We start from the raw sequence: 11,373 nt of genomic DNA, 5'->3' as shown, positions 1-11,373 counted from the left end.
TTATATAAACCTCAAAGGTCTGTTTTAGCCCACAGTCACGTTCTATGAACCTCAAAGGTCTGTTTTAGCCCACAGTCACGTTATATAAACCTCAAAGGTCTGTTTTAACCCACAGTCACGTTATATGAACCTCAAAGGTCTGTTTTAGCCCACAGTCACGTTATATAAACCTCAAAGGTCTGTTTTAACCCACAGTCACGTTATATGAACCTCAAAGGCCTGTTTTAACCCACAGTCACGTTATATAAACCTCAAAGGTCTGTTTTAGCCCACAGTCACGTTATATGAACCTCAAAGGCCTGTTTTAGCCCACAGTCACGTTATATAAACCTCAAAGGCCTGTTTTAGCCCACAGTCACGTTTTATGAACCTCAAAGGCCTGTTTTAGCCCACAGTCACGTTATATAAACCTCAAAGGTCTGTTTTAGCCCACAGTCACGTTCTATGAACCTCAAAGGCCTGTTTTAGCCCACAGTCACGTTATATAAACCTCAAAGGTCTGTTTTAGCCCACAGTCACGTTCTATGAACCTCAAAGGTCTGTTTTAGCCCACAGTCACGTTCTATGAACCTCAAAGGTCTGTTTTAGCCCACAGTCACGTTCTATGAACCTCAAAGGCCTGTTTTAGCCCACAGTCACGTTCTATGAACCTCAAAGGTCTGTTTTAGCCCACAGTCACGTTCTATGAACCTCAAAGGTCTGTTTTAACCCACAGTCACGTTCTATGAACCTCAAAGGTATGTTTTAGCCCACAGTCACGTTCTATGAACCTCAAAGGTCTGTTTTAGCCCACAGTCACGTTCTATGAACCTCAAAGGCCTGTTTTAGCCCACAGTCACGTTATATAAACCTCAAAGGTCTGTTTTAGCCCACAGTCACGTTATATAAACCTCAAAGGTCTGACTTAAAGTGCACAAAGTAATTAGCTTTTATTTGGTGCATATGTCAAGCCGTACAGGTCCAAAACTATTTGGACAGTGACACATTTTTGTTGTTGTTCTGTTTAGTGACAAAATGACACAATACATTATTTCTCATTCATTTCTATTGGCCACACAACCAAAACAAACAGCAAATGCATCCAACAAGTTTGAGTTACAAGCTTGATGTAATCATTGTGTGCTATGAATATGGGACCAAATACTTAACTTTTTACTACTTTAATACACATAAGTCAATTTGTCAAAATACTTTTGGTTGGTAATTTCTTAACGGTTTACCTGATATGGATGAAAATGCCCTCAAATGCTGACAGTCTGCGCCTTATCTTTCAAATCCAAAGTGCTGGAGTACAGAGCCAAAACAAAACAAAATGTGTCGCTGTCCAAATCCTTTTGGACATCAGAGTATTTGTCTGTTCTAGTCAACGTGTTCGAAGCTCATAAACTTTAACAAGCTAACAGCATTAAAGGGCATTACAGTTTAAAAAATATATATATACAGTGGGGAAAAAAGTATTTAGTCAGCCACCAATTGTGCAAGTTCTCCCACTTAAAAAGATGAGAGAGGCCTGTAATTTTCATCATAGGTACACGTCAACTATGACAGACAAATTGAGGAAAAAAAATCCAGAAAATCACATTGTAGGATTTTTAATGAATTTATTTGCAAATGATGGTGGAAAATAAGTATTTGGTCACCTACAAACAAGCAAGAGTTCTGGCTCTCACAGACCTGTAACTTCTTCTTTAAGAGGCTCCTCTGTCCTCCACTCGTTACCTGTATTAATGGCACCTGTTTGAACTTGTTATCAGTATAAAAGACACCTGTCCACAACCTCAAACAGTCACACTCCAAACTCCACTATGGCCAAGACCAAAGAGCTATCAAAGGACACCAGAAACAAAATTGTAGACCTGCACCAGGCTGAGAAGACTGAATCTGCAATAGGTAAGCAGCTTGGTTTGAAGAAATCAACTGTGGGAGCAATTATTAGGAAATGGAAGACATACAAGACCACTGATAATCTCCCTCGATCTGGGGCTCCATGCAAGATCTCACCCTGTGGGGTCAAAATGATCACAAGAACGGTGAGCAAAAATCCCAGAACCACACGGGGGACCTAGTGAATGACCTGCAGAGAGCTGGGACCAAAGTAACAAAGCCTACCATCAGTAACACACTACGCCGCCAGGGACTCAAATCCTGCAGTGCCAGACGTGTCCCCCTGCTTAAGCCAGTACATGTCCAGGCCCGTCTGAAGTTTGCTAGAGTGCATTTGGATGATCCAGAAGAGGTTGGGAGAATGTCATATGGTCAGATGTAACCAAAATATAACTTTTTGGTAAAAACTCAACTCGTCGTGTTTGGAGGACAAAGAATGCTGAGTTGCATCCAAAGAACACCATACCTACTGTGAAGCATGGGGGTGGAAACATCATGCTTTGGAGCTGTTTTTCTGCAAAGGGACCAGGACGACTGATCCGTGTAAAGGAAAGAATGAATGGGGCCATGTATCGTGAGATTTTGAGTGAAAACCTCCTTCCATCAGCAAGGGCATTGAAGATGAAACGTGGCTGGGTCTTTCAGCATGACAATGATCCCAAACACACCGCCGGGCAACGAAGGAGTGGCTTCGTAAGAAGCATTTCAAGGTCCTGGAGTGGCCTAGCCAGTCTCCAGATCTCAACCCCATAGAAAATCTTTGGAGGGAGTTGAAAGTCTGTGTTGCCCAGCGACAGCCCCAAAACATCACTGCTCTAGAGGAGATCTGCATGGCGGAATGGGCCAAAATACCAGCAACGGTGTGTGAAAACCTTGTGAAGACTTACAGAAAACGTTTGACCTGTGTCATTGCCAACAAAGGGTATATAACAAAGTATTGAGAAACTTTTGTTATTGACCAAATACTTATTTTCCACCATAATTTGCAAATAAATTCATAAAAAATCCTACAATGTGATTTTCTGGATATTTTTTCTCATTTTGTCTGTCATAGTTGACGTGTACCTATGATGAAAATTACAGGCCTCTCTCATCTTTTTAAGTGGGAGAACTTGCACAATTGGTGGCTGATTAAATACTTTTTTCCCCCACTGTATATGTTTTATTTATTATTATTTTTATTTATTTTTTGTCTTATATTTTATTGTCATGTACACTGGATAGGTGCAGTGAAATGTGTTGTTTTACAGGGTCAGCCATAGTAGTACGGCGTCCCTGGAGCAAATTAGGGTTAAGTGCCTCGCTCAAGGACACAGACAGATTTTTCACCTTGTCCGCTCAGGTATTTGAACCAGTTAGTATCCGGAAGAAACAATTGTCCGGAACACTTGTTAAAAATCTTGGAACTCATGTCCCTGTTCAGTTCCTATAACAGCTTTCCTGACTGGGAATTCTGAGAGCGACAGGTCGCATTCCAGGTTGACTATAAGCAGCATTTAATGGTTTGCGTGTCAGATTGCTACAGTTGAAGTCGGAAGTTTACATGCACTTAGGTTGGAGTCATTAAAACTCGTTTTTCAACCACTCACATTTCTTGTTAACAAACTATATTTTTGGCAAGTCGGTTAGGATATCTACTTTGTGCATGACACAAGTAATTTTTTCCAATTGTTTACAGACAGATTATTTCACTTATAATTCATTGTAGCACAATTCCAGTGGGTCAGAAATGTACATACGCTAAATTGACTGTGCCTTTAAACAGCTTGGAATATTCCAGAAAATGATGTGATGGCTTTAGAAGCTTCTGATAGGCTATTTGACATTATTTGAGTCAATTGGAGGTGTACCTGTGGATGTATTTCAAGGCCTACCTTCAAACTCAGTACCTCTTTGCTTGACATCATGGGAAAATCAAAAGAAATAAGCCAAGACCTCAGAAAAAAATGGTAGACCTCCACAAGTCTGGTTCATCCTTTTCAAATGCCTGAAGGTACCTTGTTCATCTGTACAAACAATAGTACGCAAGTATAAACACCATGGGACCATGCAGCCGTCATACCGCTCAGGAAGGAGACTCGTTCTGTCTCCTAGAGGTGAACGTACTTTGGTGCAAAAAGTGCAAATCAATCCCAGAACAACAGCAAAGGTCCTTGTGAAGATGCTGGAGGAAACAGGTACAAAAGTATCTATATCCACAGTAAAACGAGTCCTATATCGACATAACCTGAAAGGCCGCTCAGCAAGGAAGAAGCCACTGCTCCAAAACCGCCATAAAAAAGCCAGACTACGGTTTGCAACTGCACATGGGGACAAAGATCGTACTTTTTGGAGAAATGTCCTCTGGTCAGATGAAACAAAAATAGAACTGTTTGGCCATAATGACCATCGTTATGTTTGGAGGAAAAAGGGGGACTTGCAAGCTGAAGAACACCATCCCAACTGTGAAGCACGTGGGTGGCAGCATCATGCTGTGGGGGTGCTTTGCTGCAGGAGGGACTGGTGCACTTCACAAAATAGATGGCATCATTAGGAAGGAAAATTATGTGGATATATTGCAGCAACATCTCAAGACATCAGTCAGGAAGTTAAAGCTTGGTCGCAAATGGGTCTTCCAAATGGACAATGACCTCAAGCATACTTCCAAAGTTGTGGCAAAATGGCTTAAGGACAACAAAGTCAAGGTATTGGAGTGGCCATCACAAAGCCCTGATCTCAATCCTATAGAACATTTGTGGGCAGAACTGAAAAAGCGTGTGCGAGCAAGGAGGCCTATAATCCTGACTCAGTTACACCAGCTCTGTCAGGAGGAATGGGCCAAAATTCACCCAATTTATTGTGGGAAGCTTGTGGAAGGCTAGCCGAAACGTTTGACCCAAGTTAAACAATTGAAAGGCAATGCTACCAAATACTAATTGAGTGTATGTAAACTTCTGACCCACTGGGAATGTGATGAAAGAAATAAAAGCTGAAATAAATCATTCTCTCTACTATTATTCTGACATTTCACATTATTAAAATAAAAGTGGTGATCCTAACTGACCTAAGACAGGGAATTCTTACTAGGATTACATTTACATCATTTAGCAGACGCTCTTATCCAGAGCGACTTACAGTTAGTGAGTGCATACATTATAATTTTTTATACTGGCCCCCCATGGGAATCGAACCCACAACCCTGGCGTTGCAAACGCCATGCTCTACCAACTGAGCTACATCCATGCCGGCCATTCCCTCCCCTACCCTGGACCAATTGTGCGCCGCCCCATGGGTCTCCCGGTCGCGGCCAGCTACGACAGAGCCTGGATTCGAACCAGGATCTCTAGTGGCACAGCTAGCACTGCGATGCAGTGCCTTAGACCACTGCGCCACTCGGGAGATACATGTCAAGAATTGTAAAAAACTGAGTTGAAATGTATTTGGCTAAGGTCAACTTCCGACTTCAACTGTATGTCATATGATATGGTGACAGCTATCCAGCCGCTGTGAGATCAGTCAAGCAACTGCAACGTTGTCAGTCTGGAATGCAGCGCCAACATTTATGATTCCCGGTGTGTTCTTGGATCTCTGTGCCATATTCCCCTCCCTTCAAACCTGTTTAGCAACAACTGAGGGAGTCGAGTGGAGGCTTTTTGTATTAGAAGGTAACAAACCAGCCACTTCCTGGTAACAACCAAAATCTAGTGACTAATAGGTCTCTTTACTGGAAGGACTCCATATTACATGATTTGTAGGTCACTTCAGGCAGGGCTTCTGTAGGCTAAAGCAACACTTAACCTACATTTCAGTTATTTTTCATTTTATAAACAACTAAATTGACAGATGTTGGTTCAATTATTTTAATTCCATTTCGTTCATTTATTTTCCTGTGAGCTCAATACGCAGTTTCTCTAGAGATAAATCAGATCCAGCCTGAACTGTGTGATGTATTAGGGAGTTGTAGTTTCCAACAGGCCAATATTCTACATAGTTTAATCGCAGAAAACGTGGTAATTAACTACAATGACCATAATCCATTGCGCACCTACTTGTCCGTTCTGTGTGTTTCTTTTATGACTGCTACAGAAGAGACAGAATAATGCGTGATCATGATGGGGATATAGAGAGCAGCTGTTGCTTTGCGAGGTGTCTCTACCTGAAAATACATGATCTAAGTGATTGATAGTTGGTATTCAGCAGTCATATAAAAGTAGGCCTTATTTACTTTTGAAGAACTACTAAAATAGTTATTTTTGTCAGACATCATAGGCAGCAGCTCTATAGAGATGAGATGAGGACTTGGAATGAAATAATAAAGTCATAAAATAAAACTAATGGAATATGCAACTGAAATATTTTATTAAAGTAAAGTAATTCTGTGTTGTTACAGCATTCAACCCACATAATGCATAGTGTATTTAATAAAATAAAAATAAATGAAAGGTAGCTTAGTGGTTAAGAGCGTTGTGCCAGTAACCGAAAGGTCGCTGGTTCTAATCCCCGAGCCGATTAGGTGAAAAATCCGTCGATGTGCCCTTGAGCAAGGCACTTAACCCTAATTGCTCCTGTAAGTCGCTCTGGATAAGAGTGTCTGCTAAATGACTAAAATTAAACAATTATTCAAGCTGTATCGCTGAAGTGTTGCAGATTCCCTGATAGAAATGTAAAGGTAATTTCCGATTGAGCCGACATATGCAGTGTTTACCATGAATGCACTATCGTGGGAACGTTGCCTTTACATTTCAATCACGCTGTAATGCTGAACTTCTGCAATACGGATTGAATAGAGCCCTTCATTTCTATGATACATCTATCAGCAACATTACTTTCTAAAACATGATTTGAGGATGTACAGTGGCTTGCGAAAGTATTTACCCCCCTTGGCATTTTTCCTATTTTGTTGCCTTACAACCTGGAATTAAAATGGATTTTTTTTTTTTTGGGGGGGGGTTGTATCATTTGATTTACACAACAGCCTACCACTTTGAAGATGCAAAATATGTTTTATTGTGAAACAAACAAGAAATAAGACCAAAAAACAGAAAACTTGAGCGTGCATAACTATTCACCCACCCAAAGTCAATACTTTGTAGAGCCACCTTTTGCAGCAATTACAGCTGCAAGTCTCTTGGGGTATGTCTCTATAAGCTTGGCACATCTAGCCACTGGGATTTTTGCCCATTCTTCAAGGCAAAACTGCTCCAGCTCCTTCAAGTTGGATGGATTCCGCTGGTGTACAGCAATCTTTAAGTCATACCACAGATTCTCAATTGGATGGAGGTCTGGGCTTTGACTAGGCCATTCCAAGACATTTAAATGTTTCCCCTTAAACCACTTAAGTGTTGCTTTAGCAGTATGCTTAGGGTCATTGTGCTGCTGGAAGGTGAACCTCCGTCCCAGTCTCAAATCTCTAGAAGACTGAAACTGGTTTCCCGCAAGAATTTCCCTGTATTTAGCGCCATCCATCATTCCTTCAATTCTGACCAGTTTCCCAGTCCCTGCCAATGAAAAACATCCCCACAGCATGATGCTGCCACCACCATGCATCATTGTGGGGATGGTGTTTTCGGGGTGATGAGAGGTGTTGGGTTTGCGTCAGACATAATGTTTTCCTTGATGGCCAGAAAGCTCGATTTTAGTCTAATCTGACCAGAGTACCTTCTTCCATATGTTTGGGGAGTCTCCCACATGCCTTTTGGCGAACACCAAACGTGTTTGCTTATTTTTTTCTTAAAGCAATGGCTTTTTTCTGGCCACTCTTCCGTAAAGCCCAGCTCTGTGGAGTGTACGGCTTAAAGTGGTCCTATGGACAGATACTCCAATCTCCGCTGTGGAGCTTTGCAGCTCCTTCAGGGTTATCTTCAGTCTCTTTGTTGCCTCTGATTAATACACTTCTTGCCTGGTCCGTGAGTTTTGGTGGGTGGCCCTGTATGGCAGGTTTGTTGTGGTGCCCTGATCTGTACTTCTCCACAACTTTGTCCCTGACCTGTTTGGAGAGCTCCTTGGTCTTCATGGTGCCGCTTGCTTGGTGGTGCCCCTTGCTTAGTGGTGTTGCAGACTCTGGGGCCTTTCAGAACAGGTGTATATATACTGAGATCATGTGACAGATCATGTGACACTTAGATTGCACACAGGTGGACTTTATTTTACTAATTATGTGACTTCTGAAGGTAATTAGTTGCTCCAGATCTTATTTAGGGGCTTCATAGCAAAGGGGGTGAATACATATGCACGCATCACTTTTCCATTATTTATTTTTTAGAATTGTTTGAAACAAGTTATTTTTTTCTATTTGGACTATTTTGTGTATGTCCATTACATGAAATACAAATAAAAATCAATTTAAATTACAGGTTGTAATGCAACAAAATAGGAAAAACGCCAAGAGGGATGAATACTTTTGCAAGGCACTGTATCATTTGCCATGACTAATCATTGCAGATTCAAGAGACCATAAAAGAGACAGCAGACTAGACCAGACACAACACACTGGTGGTCCAGCAGAGGTCACTATACATTTAAGCAACAAGGCCCGAGGGGGTATGGTATATGCCAATATACCATGGCTCAGGGCTGTTCTTAGCACGATGCAATGCGGATACAGCCCTTCGCCATAGTATATTGGCCATATACCACAAAACCCCGAGGTGCCTTATTGCTATTATAAACTGGTTACCCAATGTAATTAGAGCAGTAAAAATACATGTTTTGTCATACCCGTGGTATACGGTCGGATATACCACGGCTTTCAGCCAATCAGCATTCAGGGCTCGAACCACCCAGTTTATAATTACTATCAATCTACAGATGGGAGTGTGACTGTGTGAACCTTCGAGAGTACAATCATACTGGTTGTTATATTGTCATTATAAGGCAAGGATTTCCAAGCTCATAACATGGCTCTCTAAGGCCAATCAGATCAAGCGTTAACCGCCAATAGCCGACACCCACATTGCTGCTGTTTTTGCGGTGTCTGAGATGGAACTGCGTTTAGAGCTGTCAAATCGGTGAGCAGCTGCTCTTGATCATTGTCATGAAGCCACACCCGTCCCACTCGCATTAAAAGTTCAGAAGGAGAAAGTGTAGGCTATACAGAAATAATGATGCTCAAATAGAAAATCATTTAACGGACTAATGAGGAGTTATAATCATCCTAATCCAGGTGTAGATCACATCTCACATTCCAGTGTTGGAACATGTAAACAAGGCTGCATGGGATTTCTCTTAATGCGACTCTGTGCAGCCAATAGCAATGTCTGCTTTAGGTATAACGGCGGGAGCCGCTTGTGGATTGGACAGCTCTAAAGCAGTTCTTCCACCTCCGACACCGTCGAAATATCAGCTATGCAGATGTCGGCTAAAATGGATCTGATTGAATCGGCCCCTAAGTCTGTGTTTAGACAGGCAGCCCAATTCTGATATTTTTTTCCACTAATTGGTCTTTTGATCAATCACATCAGATCTTTTCATATCAGATTTTCTTAGCATGCTTATAGGGAAGGGCACTTAACATGCTCGGCACTGACACAAATGACTGATGATTGGCTGAAATAAATTAATAGTAAGAAGATTGTGGGAGCTGTTTTGTTAGACTTCAGTGCAGCTTTTGATGTCATTGATCATAACCTGCTGACAAAACATAGGTGTTATGGATTTGCATCCTCTGCCTTATCATGGATTGAGAGTTACCTATCTAATAGAACACTGAGGGTTTTCGTTAATGGAAGCCTCTCTCATGCAAATTCAGTTGAGTGTGGTGTACCGCAGGGCAGCCGGCTAGGGTCATTATTGATTTCTGTTTTTACAAATGACCCTCCACTGACCTTGAATAAAGCCTGTGTGTCTATGTACGCTGACAACTGAACAGTATACACGTCAGCTGCAACAGTAAAATAAATAACTGAGGCACTTAACATAGAGCTCCAGTCAGTTTTAGAATGGGAAACTAGCAATAGGCTGGTGCTAAATATCTCAAAAACTAAAAGCATAATTTTTCGGACAAATTACTCACTCAATGCTAAACCTTGTTTAGGTCTATTATTGAATAATGTGGCTATTGAGCAAGTTGAGGAGACTAAACTGCTGGGTGTAACCCTAGATAGCAAGCTTTCATGGTCAAAACATATAGAGTCAATGGTTGCTAAAATGGGAAGAAGTCTGTCCGTGATATGGCGTTGCTCTGCCTTCTTGACATCTCAGTTGACCAGACAGGTCCTACAGGCCCTAGTTTTGTTGCACCTGGACTACTGCCCAGCTGTGTGGTCATGTGCGGCAAAGAAGGACATAGGTCAATTGCAGTTGGTGCAGAACAAAGCAGCACGTATCGCACTTAGATGTGGAGGGAAAGTGTCAGTAACATGCATGTCAGTCTCTCCTGGCTCAAAGTTGAGGAGAGATTGACTGCATCACTATTGGTATTTGTGCGAGGTGTTGATGTGTTGAAGGTACCGAACTGTCTGTTCAAGCAGTCGGCACACAGTTCGGACACTCATCGGTACAACACAAGACATGCCACCAGAGGTCTCTTCACAGTCGCCAGGTCCAGAACAGAGGCTGGGAAACACACAGTATTATATAGAGCCATGACTACATGAAATTCTCTGCCACCCCAGGTAACTCTCAAGCTAGCAATAAAACCAGTTAACAAAAACGGATAAAAGACCGTGAAGAGACACCGCCATTTTATATATCTTGCATTGTAATCTGCACTGTATTATGTATTAGACCTAGATATTGTGTGTATGTACTGATATGTAGGCTGTGTGAAGTTTTAAATGTATGTATTTCAGTCCTTGACTAATAATGTTCTGTACTATGTATTATGTAATGTTTCATGTGGACCCCCAGGAAGAGTAGCTGATGTTTATGCAGGGCTAATGGGGATCCTAATAAATACCTATACCAATTAGTGTAAAAAGATCAGAATTGGGCTGCCTGTGTAAACGTGTAAAAGAGGAAAGCAGTTATTATTGTGCTTTCAGACATCAATATTGTTCATTTTGTTTGATAAGGCTTTTCATGCAAGGTATGTCTAATAAATGTGGTCCTCTGTAGCTCAATTGGTAGTGGGTTCGATCCCCGGGACCACCCGTACGTGCTAAATGGCATATTATATTATTATATAAACACTACAGTGTTGGGAGTTAAAAGGACATCACAGCTGAATACATACACACCTGTACACACTACGGTATATGGCTACGTATCCATGCAAAGCTACACATTATTTGGTCACGTATGGCTTATATAGTACTATACAAAACAGTAGAGAACTTTCAAATGACATGTTACAGGAGTGCAACTACAACTGTGCAAGGCTGTGCATAGTAACACAATCATTTTTAAAGCTATTTTATTTTCCCAACTAGATAGTTATTTTAAAGCTGTGAATACATTGGGAGTCTTTTGGAGTGGGAGAAACTACTTATTGCAATGTTTGGTTTTATCATTCCATTACGTTCAGTAACAAAAATGACTGCAGCCTCTATATCCTCGCTAAGCTGTCACAGT

This window comes from Coregonus clupeaformis, chromosome 26 (assembly GCF_020615455.1).
Source record: "Coregonus clupeaformis isolate EN_2021a chromosome 26, ASM2061545v1, whole genome shotgun sequence".
Lineage (NCBI taxonomy): Eukaryota > Metazoa > Chordata > Actinopteri > Salmoniformes > Salmonidae > Coregonus > Coregonus clupeaformis.
Note: the sequence above shows the minus strand (reverse complement) of the source record.